The following is an 18,396-nucleotide window of genomic DNA, read 5'->3' as shown; positions in this document are numbered from 1 at the left end:
TGAGCTCCCCGTTAACTCTGGGTGTGGGTTCTAACTTGCCCTTGATGGTATTGGAGGGTGTGTTTGTGGCACTCACTTTTAATCAGTGCATCTGAGTTTCTGAAGTGAGAACTTCTTTCTCCAGCCGGTGGAAACTTTTGAATGGAAACATCATGTTTGGTCAGATTTGTGCTTAGCCTGGGGATATACATTTAAATCTGGGCCTCAAACCTACCACACATTTCAGGAAAGGATTTTGTTTTTGTTTTAATAAATTTGGTTGATCCTTTAGGTCTCTGGGTGACACAAACGGTTTGCACTGGACTGCTAACCTAAAGGTTGACAGTTCAAACCCACCCAGGGGCCCCAAGGAAGAAGAGCCTGGTGATCTGCTTTTGTAAAGATTACAGCCAAGAAAACTCTATGGAGTAGTTCTGTGGGTCACCATGAGTAGGAATCAACTCAACATCAATGAATTATTTGTTTGTTGTTTGATAAATATGCCCATCTTTTGGAGAGAGACATGCTCCCTTGAAGGGGACTTGGATGGGAATTAAGCAGCTCTTTGGCTCTCTGCTTCCAAACTGGCTCTCCCTGTCTTGCCACTCTGCCGTCCTGCTCTCTCTGTAGACCAGAATGGTGTGAGGGAATAGCTCTCAGCTAGCCAAGTCAGGGATCCACAGCCAGTGGGCATCTCCTGCAAATTCAGAAGACTTAGATGAAGTAGACATTGCACTGCATACAGAGACTTATAAGTTTTGGATAACATCATAGATATCACTTATTGAATTGCCTGGCCAGCCACAGCTGGTTGTCAGGATGCTCACCTGCCTCATCCTTGCTAAAGGGCCATTCTGGTCCATCTTAAATATCCAGAATTCCAAACCATCATTTCCTTAAGTGGCAGCCAGAAACAACTTTAGGTCCAGTTGGGGATGAGACAAAGCATGCCTTCTCCAATTTACCTTTTTTTTCCTATTTGCTGTCTTTATTGCATTCTCGTTTGCTTTCAGCCCCTTCAGTATCTTTCTCTCTGCAAACAAACCAAGTTCTCAGTTTTACAGCTTCATGGAGCTCAGTGGGAAACCATGGTGGAGCAGTGGTTAAGAGCTATGGCTGCTAAGCAAAAGGCTGGCAGTTCAAATCCTCCAGGCACTCCTTGGAAACTCTGTGGGGCAGTTCTACTCTGTCCTACAGGGTCGCTATGAGTCGGAATCGACTCAATGGCAATGCGTTTTTTTGTTTTTTTTTTTTTTTGGAGCTCAGTGATGAGCTTAGCTTGTCCAATCCTGTCTACAAAGTCCTGCAGAGATGCCATTCCAGGCTCCCAGCCCCTACCCTGTGCTCCCAGCTTGGCAGCACATCCATTCTTACATGCTTTTGTATATTAAGCCTTTGTGAAGAGTTAAAGGTCAATTTAGGAAAAGAAATCTATGCAAGAATATGGTTGGCATTCACCCACTGTGATGGTTAAGATTGTATGTCACCTTGGCTGGGCCATGATTCTTGGTGTTTGGGCAGTGATATAATGTTGTGATCACTTCCCTTTTGAGATCTGATATGTCCATGCCCCCATGATGGGATCTGCTGTGAGTAGCCAATCAGTTGAAAGGGAGTTTCCTTGGATGTGTGGCCTGGATCCAAATATAAGCGAGTGTTCTGGAAAGGCTCTAGGGCTTTTGCTTCTTCTGGATCCTGCAGCTGGCCCCGTTCCTCTGACCTCCAGTTCTTGAGCTATCAGCTTACCTGCTGAACTTGGGTTCGGCAGCCGCTGCAGCTACGTAAATCAGGAGAAGCCTCTATCCTTGTCTACGGACTTGGGACGTTCCATCCTCTACAACCACGTGAGCCATTTCCTTGATATAAATCTCTCTCTCTATATATATATTTATATGCTTTGTTGGTTTTTCTTGAGAACTCAGCCCAAGATACCCATTCTAATCTAACACCCTCATCCTATAGATGAGGAACATGACTTTCAGGCTAGATCTGGTTCTTGACCAAGCTAGTTTGGTGGTAAAGCCAGGATTAGAACCCACCTTTCCCAACTTCATCCTCCTGTGCATTTCTGTATACTGCCCTACACAAAATAATTTCTATCATTGTGATTTTTGTTTACATTTGGAAAGGTGTCCAACTTTAAGTTCATGTTCAGCGATAGACTTTTGAAAACCCTGTACATGTGCTTTAGGCATAAGCCATCAAATGGAGAGTTTATGTGCCATCTTAGTTATCCAGTGCTGCTATAACAGAAATACCACAAGTGAAAGCCTTTCACAAACAGAAATTCATTCTCTCACAGCCTAGGAGACTAGAAGGCCAAATTCAGGGCATCAGCTCCTGGAGAAGCCTTCCCCTTTCTCTTGGCTCTGGGGGAAGGTCCTTGTCATCAATCTTCCCCTGGTCTAGCAGCTTCTCAGCACAGGGACCGTGTGCCCAGCAGACATGCTCTGTTCCTGTTTTTTTTTTCCCCCCTTGGTGGTATGAGGCCCCTCTCCTTTCTACTCATTTCTGTCTTTTATATCTCAAAAGAGATTGACTCAAGATACAACCTAATCCTGTAGATTGAGTCCTGCCCCATTAACATAACTGCCTCTAATCCTGCCTGATTAACATTGCAGAAGTTAGGATTTACAATACATAGGATAATCACATCAGATCACAAAACGGTGGACAACCACACAATACTGGGAATCATGGCCTAGCCAAGTTGACGCTTACTTTTGGGGTACACAATTCAATCCATAAAGCGTGCCTATATGTGCCACCAAAACCCAAACCAAAACAAACCCATTGTCATTGAGTTGTTTCTGACTATAGGACAGAGTAAAACTGCCTCATCGAGTTTCCAAGGAGCAGCTAGTGGATTCGAACTGCCGACCTTTTGGTTAGCAGCTGAGCTCTTAGCCGCTGAACCACCAGGGCTCCATACGTGCCATAGCAGTTTTAAAATCTTCATGGAGACTGAAATTGCAAATTGTAGGCTGTCTTCTTGCTCCGTTCACAAGTGGTGGCATCCTTGGTGCCTTCTCTACCTTTCTGTGGCAGGGATCACAAGGTTTTGCCATGCCGGTTAGTCTCTGCCGTCTTCCATGGGGACTGTGACTCAGAAGTAGCTTCTGTCTGCAGTGGTTATTGTGCACCATGGCAATATCCAGACGCATGTTTACTTCTATCAGCTTGGTGTGCTCATCAGTCTAACCAGAGTCTCATGCTCTTGGTTTCTCTTGGGGCGTGAAGTCCTCCCGTAAACCTCAAGTCAGCTCCACCATATCAGATTGCATTCAGTGTATGCAAGGCTTCTTGGAGATTTCCACAAAAATGTCCACCATCTGTATCTCATTTGGATTCATTTCCTCGTCGATTCTGCATGTATCCTCACTCCCTGAGTGATACCTCCATGAAAGGACTTATTTCCACTCATTGGTAGCAGTGCTAACAAGGCTGGCTGATTTCCACCTGTGAGAGAACAAACATCATTACGTTGTAAACTAGATTCACACCTGGCTTTGTGGAAAGGCATGCTGCCTGCTTAAGAGACGGAGGTCTTCCTTTGAGATTTTTGTTGCGATTCCTAAGGTGAATTGTGCACATAATTATATATTGCCATACATTCATACAATGTTTTATTAATTTATAAAATACATTATTTTGTTGGATTCCCCAAACTATACTGTTAGGTAGCAGAAGCAGGGAGAGCCAGGCTGCCGAGGATGAGAGAGATGAAATGACTTTTCAGGATGGGCACCTACCTGTCTTCTGACTCCACAACCCCTGGCTTCCCGTGCATAGGAAGCAGTCACATGCTGGAGTATCTGAGGAGGAGGAATACTTGCCAGTAGTTCCATGAAGGCTGTAGTATTGAGTTACTCTTGGCATCCAGTAGGAGACAGCAGAATTAGGGTCTGCTTTCCATCTTCCATCTTGCCTTTAACCAGCATTGCTTCCCTCCAGTCCTGTCTTGTCTTCACTCAGGTGCCAGTTCACCTTCACTTCAACCCTTCCTTCCTTAGCCTCCTGACCTCCCACCGTATTAATCTGTGATGTTACACTGGAGGAATGGTGCAGCTGATGCTGACATGCAAATCTCATTTGATTGGCTAACTGCTAAGAAACATTCAGTCATCTTCTACTGTGTGCCAGGCATGTGTAGCATAACGGAGATACGATGTTGAGCACAACAGATACAGTTCCTGCCCTCATGGAGATTATAGCCCTGAGGGTTGGTGGGGAGGGGGCGGATCACTGAAGGTTTATGTTTGTGAGCGATAGACTCTAAAACCGGCCTACTGATACCAAAGAAGGAATTTACAGTCAGTCACAAAATCAATAGGAAGCTTCAGAAGCAGGTTCAGAAATGGGCAGGACCCTAGGCGGCAGGAGGACAGAGCTGAGAGCCTGCTACTGGACAAGCCTGGCTAGGACATGCCGCTGCCGTAGCTGCTCTTGGACTTTGGATATCATTGTAGCCACATTTCCAAGGATACCACCACCCTGATTAATTTCTCCACCAGCCTGTGTCTTTGCTGTCCTTCCTCAAGATGTAAAATCTTGAAGAGGAATGTTAGATTGCCTGAGCCTGCACTCCAGATGCCTGCATTGTAGAAGGGGGCATCTGGCCCTTTACCCTCTGTAGTGGGCGGCAAGGCTCTTCCTTTCAACAGCACATGCCTGTCATTCTCCCTCAAGCACCAGGTTCTTCTGCAGTCGTGAAGGGTCATGTGATTCATGATAGGAATTTTTAAATATGACATTAAGTGCAATGGGAAGCCACTGAATCACTTTAAGGTAGAAAGTGATAGGGGTCACTTCACACTTTAAAAACGGATTTCAGTGGCACTAAAAAAGATCTAACAAAAGGGCCAGCAAAGAATGGTGAAAACTCAGATGAGACGAACTGACACAGTGGCCACAACAGTGGACTCCTGATCACTGGATCAGGAAAGTGGCAAAGAACGGGCAATGTTTTGCTCTGTTATGAAGTCGGCATGAGTCCCTGCTGACTCAACAGCAGCTAACAACAACGAACAACAAACAGAAACCTGATAGCAGCAGCTCTCCATATGTATATGTATGTATGTACATGTAAAATGTATGTATGTGTGTATATGTATGTATGTACATGTAAAATGTATGTATGTGTGTATATGTATGTACGTACATGTAAAATGTATGTGTGTGTATATGTATGTACATACATGTAAATGTATGTGTGTATATGTATGTATGTACATGTAAATGTATGTATGTGTGTGTATGTATGTATATATATGTTAAAATTTTAATTATGTATATTTGAATTCTGATTTTTAAATTAAAGTCGTATCTACACATTGTATTAGAGAAAGTAATACTAGATGCTATAACAAACAGCCCTTGCCTCTCAGTGGGTTGGTTTGTTTCTTGTTCACATGAAGTAGAATGCAGATGTTGCTTCGTAACAAGTGACCTTCAATGTGTTTCTTCAGGGACACGGTCTCCTTGCATCCGGAGGCTCCACCATCCCCTTTGGCCTTGGAATCTTCTGCTTCAAACTTGGTTTATGGCCAGGAGTCAAGGAAAGAGATAGGGTAGAGAATCAGGTAGTAAAGTTTTATGAGCCTGGCCTAGAAAGGCTTCCATCACTTCCTCTCATAGACTATTGTCTGGAACTCAGTCACATGGTCACTCACCTGCAAAGGAGGCTGGTGAATGTAGTCTGTGTGTCCAGGAAAAAAGAGGGAATGAATTTTAACGAGCACATAGATGCCTATGGCATACAAATACTTTAAAAACTTGTAGGCATAGAAGACTTATAACATAAACAACGACAAAAACAACTTCTTATTCCCTATCATGTCCTCAGTCCCCTGAGTCAAATACTTCAACTCTTCTGTAGAATATGTAACAGTGAGCATGTCCTTGTGCTTAGCTACGCGCAAACATACACCTTGTGAAGCAGGAGAATTTAGTAAGTTTGACAGTGTTAAGGTAATTCCAGGCCAGCAATTCAGAATTCCCTGAGCTATTTCATCCACTACGTGACTGCAAGCATCATGGTATACCCACCACCAGGTAGCAAGGTTTCACACCTTTGGTACTGGTCTCATTTTGGACTGGATAATTCTTTGTTGCCAGGACTGTCCTGTGTGTTGTAAGATGTTTAGCAGCATCCCTGGCCTCTATCCACTAGATGCCAATAGTACCCCTCACCCACACTGTGGCAAGCAAAAGTATTTCCCAACATTGCATATGTAATCTGGGGGCAAAACCACCCCAGTTAAGAACCACTGCGAGAAAAGCTGAACCTGGGATACCGGAGAGAGGAAAGTAGAGCTTGTTACTATGATCCTCAGATTATAGCCACACTGACCACGAGGTATGCGTTTCCCTTACCCTGACCTATAGAAGGTGAAGGAGACAAGGATGTGAACGAATAACATCCATGGGGTACTTGTGTGCAAAAACTGTGTTAGGTGCTGTGATGGTTCATGTTGTGTGTCAGTTTGGCTGGGCCATGATTCTCAGGGGTTTGGCAGTTATGTAATGATGTAATCACCTCCATGATGAGATCTTCTATGAGCAGCCAGTCAGTTGAAAGGGAATCTCTTTGGGGGTGTAGCCAGTGTCCAGTTTATATGGACTTTCTGGCAAAGCTTGCTGGCTTTTGCTATGCTCTGGATCCTGCTTTTGGTTCATCATCATGTGACCTCCGGTTCTTGGGACTTGAGCCAGCAGCCTGCTGTCTGACCTGCTGATGTTGGATTCATCAGCCTCTGCAGCCTGTGAGCCAGCAGCCTGCAGTCTGACCTGCTGATCTGGGGTTTGTCAGCCCCTGCAGCCTGTGAGCCAGCAGCCTGCGGTCTGACCTGCTGATCTGGGGTTTGTCAGCCCCTGCAGCCTGTGAGCCAGCAGCCTGCGGTCTGACCTGCTGATCTGGGGTTTGTCAGCCCCTGCAGCCTGTGAGCCAGCAGCCTGCGGTCTGACCTGCTGATCTGGGGTTTGTCAGCCCCTGCAGCCTGTGAGCCAGCAGCCTGCGGTCTGACCTGCTGATCTGGGGTTTGTCAGCCCCTGCAGCCTGTGAGCCAGCAGCCTGCGGTCTGACCTGCTGATCTGGGGTTTGTCAGCCCCTGCAGCCTGTGAGCCAGGAGCCTGCGGTCTGACCTGCTGATCTGGGGTTTGTCAGCCCCTGCAGCCTGTGAGCCAGCAGCCTGCGGTCTGACCTGCTGATCTGGGGTTTGTCAGCCCCTGCAGCCTGTGAGCCAGCAGCCTGCGGTCTGACCTGCTGATCTGGGGTTTGTCAGCCCCTGCAGCCTGTGAGCCAGGAGCCTGCGGTCTGACCTGCTGATCTGGGGTTTGTCAGCCCCTGCAGCTACGTGAATCAGGACAAGCCTCGGCCTGACACTTGACCCGTGGACTGAGGACTCACCAGCCTCTACAACTGCATGAGCCATTTCTCTCTCTCTCTCTATAAGCTTCACTGGTTTTGCTTCTCTAGAGAACCCAGCCTAAGACAGGAGCTTTACACCATTATCTCAATTAAAGATCAAGCAGTGGCCATCTCCATTACTCCCACCAACACTATCCCCCAAGATTCGTCATTGTCATCCCTATCAGTCAGAAATGCGACAACATTTGAACATAAATAGGGAATTTGAGGAGAGAGGGAGCCAGGTGTCAACCTGGTTATCTGCGGTAGCCCAAACCATCTTTTTTTTTCATTTGAAGTGCAGCCCCGTGGTGGATAAAGATTTACTCTACGTTTCTGATTCAGCTGCCCCATGGAGGTAGAGACATTAAAGAAGAATTAAGAGTGAAGACGAGTATATTGATCTCCCCCACCAATCTTCTCCAACCAATACCTCTTAATCACAAAACAGATTGGAGCCCTAGTAAGCTCCTTTAATGAGCATCCATTTTATTTCTCTGTTCCCAGGATTGGAAGGGATGCTGTCTTCCTGCCTCCCTACCTGGTTCCTCTTTATTTGTGTTTGTGATTCATTCTCTCCCACCACATCTATATTTCATACATGCATATATATGTATTTATATATATATATATTTTCACATTTTTATCTGTGTTTTGCTGTAGCACTGGAGGTTCATTACTGTAGATCATCGCGAGGCACCTGAATATTTGCAAGACAATGAGCCTCTCGAATCTCAGTGTCCGAGGAACTAATTTTGTGCAGCAAAAGAGGAAAAAAAAAAAGGAAAGAGTAACCATACATTTGGTTTCTAGACGGTGTTAGGATGGCATAACTTGTTCCCGTCTGAATGAATTCAGTGCCTTTGTATTATACAGTACCTGCTTAAAATGTGTAGCCAAATCAGAGCTGTTCTTTAAATTAAAAACAAACCCCACGGTTTTCTGGGCGCCGAGTGTGTGTCTCACATTTGCAACTCTGTTAGGTGAAACAGACGCTTATCCCAAGAGTGTGGGCAGACAGGAGAGCTCTTAGTGCGCACGCATAAATTCCTTCCTCCTTCCAAATGATATTTTATAAAATTGTAAAGGAAATTGACACCCTAAAGTGCCTGGGTAATGCTGTGTCGTAAACTTTACACTGTAAATTGGAGAGCTGGGGTAGGCTTGTGTTCCAAGCGGAAGGCTGTGTACCTGGAACCTGGGTCCGTGTTCCCAGGCCTGAGTCTGGCTTTGTGTCACCCAGGGGAAATCAGTACCTTTGTCAGGCCCTGGATTGCTGGTCTCCAAACTGTGGGTATTCGCTTTTCCCTCCCTTCCCACCCTCCACAGCTGCACCTCGCATTATTGGTATTCAGAAAATAGATGAGCCCATGTTTATGGAACACTTTGAAACCCTGAAGTAAAATAATCTTATGCAAGCCTAAGTTGTTATCAGCTGTATTGTTATCCTTATCGTTACAATGTACATACTGTTGCACATTTGCAAATTACATACAGTAATTACCTGAGTACATACAGTAATTCAAGTGCCATCGCTAGTACTTGACATTAGCACGCCGCGGCAACTTACAGGACGATAAATAGTGCTGGGATGCCTTCTCTTGACAGTTGTTGATTATTTATTGAGGGCCCAAGATTTCTTAGACACTAATTAAGAGAATTTTAAACTGTCTCTGCCGGGTGCTTCATAATCGCTGACATCCTACCTGGCACTAGTCCTGTGCCATAAGCGATTCCCAGAACAGGGAAGTTACAAGAGAGGACTGGAGGCCCATCTCCTTCAGAGTTTCCATTTTGCAGATGGGGAAACTGAGGCTCAGAAAGATGGAGTGATTCTCCCAAAGTTGGGTAGTAGCTAAATTGTCGGAACTGGAACCCAAGTCTTTGCATTTCTTATTTAACCCTCTTTCTGTTGCCCAGCACTACTTCACAAAGGCTGAAAAGAAAAGGCAAAAAAAAATATGGTGAAAAGGCAGGTCTTTGGCTTGGTTATGAAATTATCAAGAGTGACAGAGTACCAGTTTGTTAGGGGTTTAGATACCCTTCCAAAATAGTACCCTAAAGGAGCAATTGGGTTTGATGGGAAAAAATGGAAATCAAAATGTAGTCCACGGGTTAGAGATATAGATGGCAAGCTTAGAAGACAATGAATGTGTTTCCCTAGATAGTCATGGCGCCATCTTGCAGCCGTTGTTAGCATGGAGTTGAACTCCTGTCGCTCTGGGAGGAGTGGGCAGGCTCCAATTTCTATCACCTTTATAGCAGGGATGTAAATGAAAACTATCAATTCCCAGGACTTAGCTGATGCTTTCTACCGGAGACACGCCAAAACTGGCTGTTGATGGCAGTGGAGATGGTTATGTGGGAGGGCCCCTGAGCAGAAGTATCACAGCCAGGTCCACTCCTATGAAGCAGTACTTCCTAGTTACTGTAAGGAGTCGCTTAGGGTTGCAGATGTAGTCGAGGTGGTCTGTGGGCTGGTCTTTCATCATGTCAGTGTTTTCTTCATAACACAGGACTGTTTCTGGAAATAATAATTCGATCATGATATTTAATACAGCTTGGACAATCCTAGTTTGGATTTATTATCCAGTACAGTACATCTTCCCGTTTCTTCTTTTTTTTTTTTTTTTAATTGTGGTGAAAATATACACACGAAAACATTCACCAATTCTGCGATCTCCACATGTAAAATTCAGTGACACTGATTACAATCTTCATGTTTTGGAGCCATGATCGCTCTTATTTTCCAAATTATTGCACCGCTACTAACATAAACTCAATGTTCCCTAAGCAAAAACCTTCCCATTTCTTCCTGTAGAGAATTCCCCTCCCCCCCCCGCCCCCATGGGTCATCAGAGAACACTCTTGCTGAGATTTAAAAAGAAAAGACTGAGTTTTGGTATTTTTGGTAGAGAAATCCATATTATTCCTCAGAACATAGAAGATTAATTGTATAGCATGACAATGGAGTACAGTATAGTATTCAGAATACTAGATTAGAAGTCAAAGGGCCAGGAAACTCATCCTGACTTACCTAACAAGCAGCTCTGTAATATAAAAACTCACTTAACATTTCAGGGCCTCGCCTTTCTCTTCTGTAAAATGACAGAATTTGATTAAATCAATTCTAAAGCCCCCTCTGGTCATGAAATTATAGGAATCTAAGTGAATTGAAAATTGATGACACCATTCTGGGGGAAGCTTCCTGGGTTATGGAACTTCTACAAGATACGATTGCCATTCGTCTGAAACAGATAAATTACAGCAAATGGCCCAAGAGCCGGAGCCCTGAAGTTTCGAAGCTTCCAACGTGCAAGAGAAATGCTTTATCTTATGCTCTGCCCAAACCACCCTTTCCCCCAAAACAACAAGAATGTCTTCAGCCCAAGGCATAGGTAATGACGTACCGAAACACTGGCTACTGTCATCTGTCCCGGTGATGCCTGCACCATGCTGTAGGATGATGTGGCGTGAAGTTCTTCCCTGCAGGCTCAGGAAGAAAGGGAGCGCAGTATATGGAGGGGACACAGAGAGAAGGGCTGCAGTGTATGGAGGGGACACAGAGAGAAGGGATGAGGCGCAGACTTGGTGAGGCGGGCATTTGTTGGCAAAAGCTCACTTACGCAACATCTACCTGGCATGACTAAAAAAATATTAAAACCAATTCTCACATGGCTAATGGGATCCATCGTACTTTTTTCATAGTCTCATTCCACGTTCATAAAACACACACACACACATTCACACGGCGGGGCAGCACTTTGATATTCCAGGAACCTGACAATACAGGGGATTTGTCCCCCGGACACTGTGGGTGCAGAGGGTAATTTTTCATTGGGACACAGAAATCCTACCACAGAGATGTTCCTTATAGCCCAGTGCAGCCACCATACTGTCCCATTGTGTTTGTGTCCCCAGCCCTGAGATTTAAGGATTTAAAGCAGTTTAGGGAAAAGTTGTCGAGAAACCTTCCTTGTTTCTGCAGAGCCATCTTAATCATGCCTGCCTCTTTTCTTTGGGTTGATTTACATAGCAGCGTGACATTTCATCATTAAGGAAGCAGGTCCCAATCTTCTGTGTCTTTTTCTTGGCTTGTCTGGCAAGCAGTTCTCTTTTGCAAGCTATGAGATCCTTAAGGAGGACTTCCTGGCAAGGGAAAAATCCTCAGTCACCCAACAGTCTCTCACTTTTCTATTTTAAACCTTGGCCGTGCACATATGGTTGAGCATGTGTGTCTAAAAATGTCTTCCACATTGACTAGCTCCAGCTATTTAATAGATGGTGCTGGCCGTGGGCCTTGCAGCAATCCTGGGATGCTCACCACCCTCCTTTGGGAGGCAGGAGACGACCTCACGCATTTGCCTTCGTGCTTCCCTCGTAATCTCCCCCTCTTGCCCCGTTAGCGCGTGAAAGTTAGAACCGGCTCCTTTGCTCATTTCCTTGCAATTAACATTGTCCCTGATCTCCTACAAGCAGCAGAATAGAAAGATCTCCAACTACCTTGGTTCATGTCCCAGCAAGTGTACTTTCCCTAGGGCTTTGCTAAAGGGTGCTCTAACACACTCCTCAGGACAGGACAGCTTGAGGACATGTCCACCTTATACTGTTAGGGCCTGATGGCATGTGTGTGTGTCTCTGTGTGTGTGTGTGTGCGAGTGTGTATGTGAACTTAGTGTGTTTCAACCATAAGTTTCCCCAGAAACTTGGAACCCCTAATCTCCAGCTGTTCTGAGCACAGGCCTGGGTCCTCTTAGGTCCTCAGAAACCACGGTTGAAGGGATTTGAAGACAAAGCTAGGTTCTGGCAGCTTTGCTCCCTCTTCCACGTTGTAGGGAATGGGGCTGAAGGGACACAGGAGGGTGGTGGAAGCAGGCACCCTCAGCTGCCCCCCGGGTGTGCCTGCTCCAGGCATGAAGCCCAAACACCCACAGTTTTCTCAGTGATTTAGCAACTCAAAGAAGCTGGCTAAATGACACCCTATGATCCAAGAAACGACTGCCTTGCCAGAAGGTGAAGGTCACTGACTTCAGTGACTCAGAGAAAATTATGCTGAAGAAGACAGAGAACAATAATGAAAATAATAACAAGGGCAACAGCAAATAATACTAATAACCAAAGTGGGAGGAGGGGGGTGAGCAGAAGATTAACCCCCGAGTGGCTTAGAAATTTGCAGAAGTTGCCCGCCCCCGCCCCAGGAATGACAAATGTTGTCACATTCTGTGCCTGGACTGTTTGGCAGAGTCTTGAAGCTCAGTGCTGCTCTCAGAGTGGTGATATTATCCTCCTGCTGGGGTGGCCCTAGAAGTTTCATTTTTTGTTGAATGTTAAGTATGTCCCCTGAAGTTTCTCGCGAACAGCATGAAGGAATAACACCCTGTGTGGCTGGTATTCGGCAGCTCTTCCTCCCCACGGAAACAACAAGCCCTTAAGTAAAAAAAGTCAGAAGGGTATGTGAGAGATGGGAGGAGTAGGCTTACCTTCTTGGAGGGGGGCCTTGGCAGCGTACAGGGCTTCAAACTTCATATAAAATAATGGTGCTACAGTAAACGGGAAGAACATGTTGTCGTTTTTGGACTCCAGACAAAGGCAAGAGTAAACATGCACTAAAATGGAATCTCTATTTTCAACTTACCTTTCTCTTTCTAGAAACCGCATCAAAGTCGGGTGACAACCCACCTTTTAAGGATGTGGCCACCTCCCAGTATAATTTGCCAACTCACTGCTTTCCCTACTGCTAGTCAGATGTATAATGTCCGAAGGCACCACCGCCATTCTGTTGTGATTCTAAAGCTCAACTTCGTTAGGAATCTCGGCTCTGACTCCATAATGCCTTTAGCTGCTCTTGTCCCATTGCAGTCTCTGAGATGAAGGACATTTAGGTGGTACGGTCCCGTTTCTTGCATTATCTCATCAAGTCTCCTTCCTTCTTGGGAAGTTTTGTCTTTGTCTTGCCTCTCTCGTTTTGCTTGTATTTGGGTGCTTGCTAAATCCTGGCACGCCAAGGAAATGCATCAGCATCAAGAACCTCAGGAGCACGGTGCAACACGGAAAGCAAATACATGCATTTGCTGACCTGCTTTTAAAATCCCAAGGGTAACTGCAGAGAGTTCTTTGAGAACCGAGGCCCATAGTGGTTCTTCTACTGATCTTCACGTACTCCAAAGCTGAGAGGAAGGAACGCCCAGACAATGGGTGCAGTCTCAGGATTCCCTGACACGCTGCTTGGGGCATGCTAATTATGAGAGACCAGAGAGCTGAAGAGAAGAAGGAACAGTACTCCAAAATCACCCTGAGGCGTATCAAGTCCGGCTATGTTAGCTAACCCTAACATAGCCCTCACTCTGTGCCAGGCCCTGGCAATAGCTTCACATGTGTTATTTTCTTTAACCGTCCTAATGATGCTATGAGGAACCAGGGACTGGCCATGTAACTGGACCAGATTACAAAGCAAACTCATAACCACTCTGCCGTGATGTCGTCACGCACCATACCCCATTGCATCCATGAGTAGGAGCATGTAAGATAAACGTTAACTGCTAAAGGGTATTGTCCTTTGACTACCAAGACAACAAGATCATCTTCTCATAGGTACTGCAGATGGCTAAATCTTTACCCTTTCTTCACCACTCACTTCCCAAAATCATATTGGGCTGGTAACACTCCTTTTTTTTTTTTTGGAAACTTGCCTGAGGCTACGAAGGTATAGCCCTGGGCATACAGAGGTTTGCTTTGTAAAATAAACACAGCCCACTGGAATGGATGCCTGACCTTGGCTTCTTATTACCACCTTTTACCCAATGAAGTCCCTGGGTGGTGCCAAAGGTTTAACGTGCCACTGTTAACTGAAAGGTTGCCAGTTCAAGGCCCCCTAGAGGTGCCTCAGAAGAAAGTCCCAGAATATCTACTTCTAAAAAGTCAGCCACTGAAAACAGTTCTACTCCTGACACACAGAGGGTCACCAGGAGTCAGAGTTGTCTCGACAGCAGCTGGTTTATTACCTAGTAGAACTAGGCAGCTCAAATGATAAGAAATAAGCTGAAAGTGGGCAGTTTGGTGCCACCTCCCATTGTGAAGGGTATGTAAATTCAGTCACACTCAGTATACCAGGGAATACAAAGATAGAATATAGTGTTGAGAATGTAGGGCTTTTATGTTATGGAAATTAAAAAACCCTCCAAACATTAGAGAAAGTGACTAATATTTATTCTTCTAATAAATATTTATTGATCCTAACTGTGTGCATAAAACCATGCTAGATAAGGCAGGGAATATGATGACATATAAATAAGAATCCCTTTCCTGGGGGATCACAGGCTAATTGGGAAAGATAATGATGGAGACTGAGGGCCCACAAACCAAAACAAAGTGAAAAAATTGAAGGTAACAAGAAAGTAAATATAACAAATTTTACGTGAATGACCTAGACATAGAATTCTCTGATTCAAAAGGGAGGGAAAGAGAGAAAGAAGGAGAACTAACATGTTGCACAGTGGTTAAGCACTCAGGCCGGTAACCAAAAGGTCAGCAGTTCGAATCCACCAGCCGCTCCTTGGAAACCCTATGTGGCAGTTCTACTCTGTCCTGTAGGGGTGCTATGAGTCAGAATCAACTTGATGGCAGTAACATTTATTATGAAATTACACTGTTCCAGAAGCTTTATTATGAATTTTTCCTGTAATCTTCAAAATAGCTTCACAAGACAGGCACGGTTATTTCCTTGTTTTACAGATGAAGAAGCCAACTGAGTGAGATAAGGTTATTTCTCACCATAGTTAAGTATTTAGAGGTAGATTTTGATTTTAAAGTCCAGCCTTAGGCTAGAGTGGTCAAGGAAGGCTTCCTAGAGGACGTGGACTTAAGCTGATCAAAGATAGAGAGTATGTGGACAAGGAGAAACCAGAATATTCCTGGCAAGAGTCAACATGAACAAAGTGAGAGAGGGAAGACTACACGTACATTCAAAGAAAAGTTGGAGAGCCTTAGTGGTAATAGAAAATTTAGAGGAAGAGTTGTAGATAATGGTAGAAGGGTAAGGTGTGAAACTAGGTCTGTATCAGTGTGAACTAATTATGGTGAAAGGACCACAGCATGTGTGCATGCACACACACACGTACACAATCACCAGCCTTCGATCACGTTAAGTCTAGCGATTAGCACCAATCATATTTCAACTCTACCTTAGACTTATTAAAATCCTATTTTGTATCAAGATTTATAGATTACATTAGGAAATCAGCTTCAAGCCTCTTTGTCATCAATAGCATTTATTGAATTGTTCTTTGACATAAATGTGTTGTGTAAACCCCAATGCTTGCCTTACCACCTTACACCCTGGTCATGGCGTGCTTTATCTGAATATAAAGTAAGGAATTCACTGTGGATCCAGGGGCAGGAGTTGTGTTCTGCTGGGCTTTCCAAAGGGAGGGGAAATGGAGACTAGCAACTGCTCACACAGTTTCTTCTCTAGGACATCCATGACTTTCTAAAAATCCCCTCTGCCCGACTTTAGAATGTCACATTCTAAAACATTCAGGTTGCTTTCATTGTTCTCTCCATAAAAAATTAATGATCGTGAAAGTATTATCATGTTTATTTTAAAGCAACTATTTTCTACATTTTAATTAAAAGTTGTAATTCACCATCTTTTGACCAAGTTATCTTAAATCTTCATCTTATTGGTAATGAGTATTGGGCTAGATTCAGAGAGAAATACAAGCGTTACTTAATGCAAACAGTAAAACCCTCAGTATTTCCAGAGATAGGCTTCCGTTCATTTCATGTGCTGTGCTAAGTCTGCATTTTTAATTAGAAGTATCTAGCTCACGCAAGATCACCGGGAGAGGGGCATTGTCTTATTCATTATGTATTCCATGAGAATCACAAGTGGACAAAACCAGGCATAATGCAAGGCTGGTTGTGTTATTAAAGCACTTTAATAAGGTTACTCCCTCAGCAGAGAGAGCGTCTCGAATGCCCATTTCTTTCCAAGAGGCGTGAGGCATGGAGCGCGATGTTCGATGCCCCTCCGGGCATGCCTGAGGATGCTTCTGTGTGTATCTTACGGATTTCCTTGGGTCACTACTAGGACCGATGCCTCTTCCTTTTTTGTCCCCTGTTCTATCTCAGCTAGTAATGTTCTAGAGAGTGTTGGATTTTCTATTTTAGTTCTATGGTACATAAAACAGTTTAAAATAATGATATATGGTAAAAAGCTCTGTAAACAAAGATTCACTACCTTTTTGGGGGCATTTCTATGCCCTTAATTTATCTGCAAGGATCCCTGGTGGTGTAGTGGTTAAAAAGCTTGGCAGTTAACCAAAAAGTTGGCTGTTCGAACCCACCAGCCTCTACTCGGGTGAAAGATGTGGCAGTCTGCTTCCGTAAAGATTACAGCCTTGGAAACCCCATGAGTCAGTTCTGCTGTGCCCTATAAGGTGGCTTTGGGTCTGAATTAACGCAAAAACCAAGGGTTTTAATTTATCCTGCCATATTTACTCCTCTGTCCACCTTCCCCTCCCCCCCAACTAAAAAAACATACTGGCTGTGATTTAACTCTGTAATCATTTCCACTAAAAGAAAATATTTCATGCTACTAAAATTGTCTTTTAAGAAAGAAAATGGAAGGATGGCAGGTAAAGAGGGTGGGAGGGAAGGAAGGAAGAAAATAGGAAGGCAGAGAGAGAGAAGGAGGGAGGGAGAACAGAAGGAAAGAATGGAAGGAAGAAGGATAAACATCAAACCAAACCCATTGCCCTTGAGTCAATTCCAACTCCTAGCGACCCTATAGGACAGAGTAGAATTGCCCCATAGGGTTTCCAAGGAGAAGCGGGTGGATTCGAACTGCCGACATTTTGGTTAGCAGCCAAGCTCTTAACCACTGCGCCACCAGAAGGAAGATTTAAAAAAAAAAAAAAAAAGACCCACCCAATTGCAGCAGAACAAGGACTTGTCTATCTGCATTACTTTGATTTCAAATTATTTTTAGCACGGCTTTTATTGTACTCATTGTTACATACATAAATCTTTAAAGTAATACGTTTTGTAAGAAATGGCCATAAAAATTTACAGCCAGTAACTTTTCCCCTGTCCCTTACAATGATATTCTACTAAAACCATTAAATGGTTCTCATTAATGCCCTCTAAATGATTGTGTAATGACCCACAATCGCTTGTAAGTGAACAACCATTAAAGAATTACCAGTTCTTAGCATGCTTTTAAGTACAGCTTAAATACATGGGAGGTAACATATAATATATTAGAAAAAGTATTAAATCTGAAATAGTAAAAACATGATCGTCACAAAAGAATGAGTAGGTGTGCAACTCTACCCTGCAATGACCGAGGTCCCCCCTGAACACATCATTACGGCAGATTGTGCTGCCTTGGTGGGTTTTCCGCGTTGAATCTTTTCCTCTTTGCCTGGGATTAAAAATAATAATAATAATCCAACCCTGCCACAAGGGGAGTGAAAGTGCATATGAAAGCAAGTGGGGAAAATAATTAAGCCCGTGTATGATGGACAGCAACCTAGCTAAACGAAAAGCGAACAATCCGTCCCCCAGACGTTTTCTCCTTTTTTTTTTCTAACCATACAGATATTTAGCATGGGATTGTCTAAGCACGGGGATGATTGCACTTTCTGCGCTTCAAAGTATTTTGCATCATGGGGCTATAGCCACAGAGAGTAATAAACAATAGCTCTCTTAGGTGAGGTGTGGGCTGGGATTAATCTCCTGCTACGCTTTGTAGCAAGCTTCTCCACTCATGTAGAACTGAGAGTCTGATTTACCCTAAACTACAAATGTCAAACAAGTCTTAGAAGAAATACAATCAAAATGTTCCTTAGAAGTGAGACTAGTGAGACTTTGACTTGCTTACTTTGAACCCATTATCAGAAAAGACCAATTGCTGGAAAAGGACATCGTGTTTGGTAGAGGGTCAGTGAAAATGAGGGAAACTTCAATGAGATGGATTGACGACATAGCCAAAGCAATGGACTCAGACA

The 18,396-nt window shown here is 44.2% G+C and overlaps 1 long non-coding RNA gene across 1 annotated transcript; it reads right to left on the bottom strand.

The window, feature by feature from the left end:
* Positions 1-9,605: 9,605 nt before the first annotated feature.
* On the bottom strand, positions 9,606-11,529 carry LOC126067978 (uncharacterized). The gene is made up of 3 exons (XR_007515510.1): positions 10,798-11,529; positions 10,425-10,485; positions 9,606-9,911 (listed from the first exon to the last, which is right to left on the bottom strand). It is a non-coding gene; the product is annotated as an uncharacterized LOC126067978 (long non-coding RNA).
* Between the last annotated feature and the right edge of the window lie 6,867 nt (positions 11,530-18,396).

This window comes from Elephas maximus, chromosome 26, assembly GCF_024166365.1.
Source record: "Elephas maximus indicus isolate mEleMax1 chromosome 26, mEleMax1 primary haplotype, whole genome shotgun sequence".
NCBI classification, from domain to species: Eukaryota; Metazoa; Chordata; class Mammalia; order Proboscidea; family Elephantidae; genus Elephas; species Elephas maximus.
The sequence above is the reverse complement of the archived record's forward strand: the minus strand, read 5'-3'. Positions and strand labels throughout refer to the sequence as shown.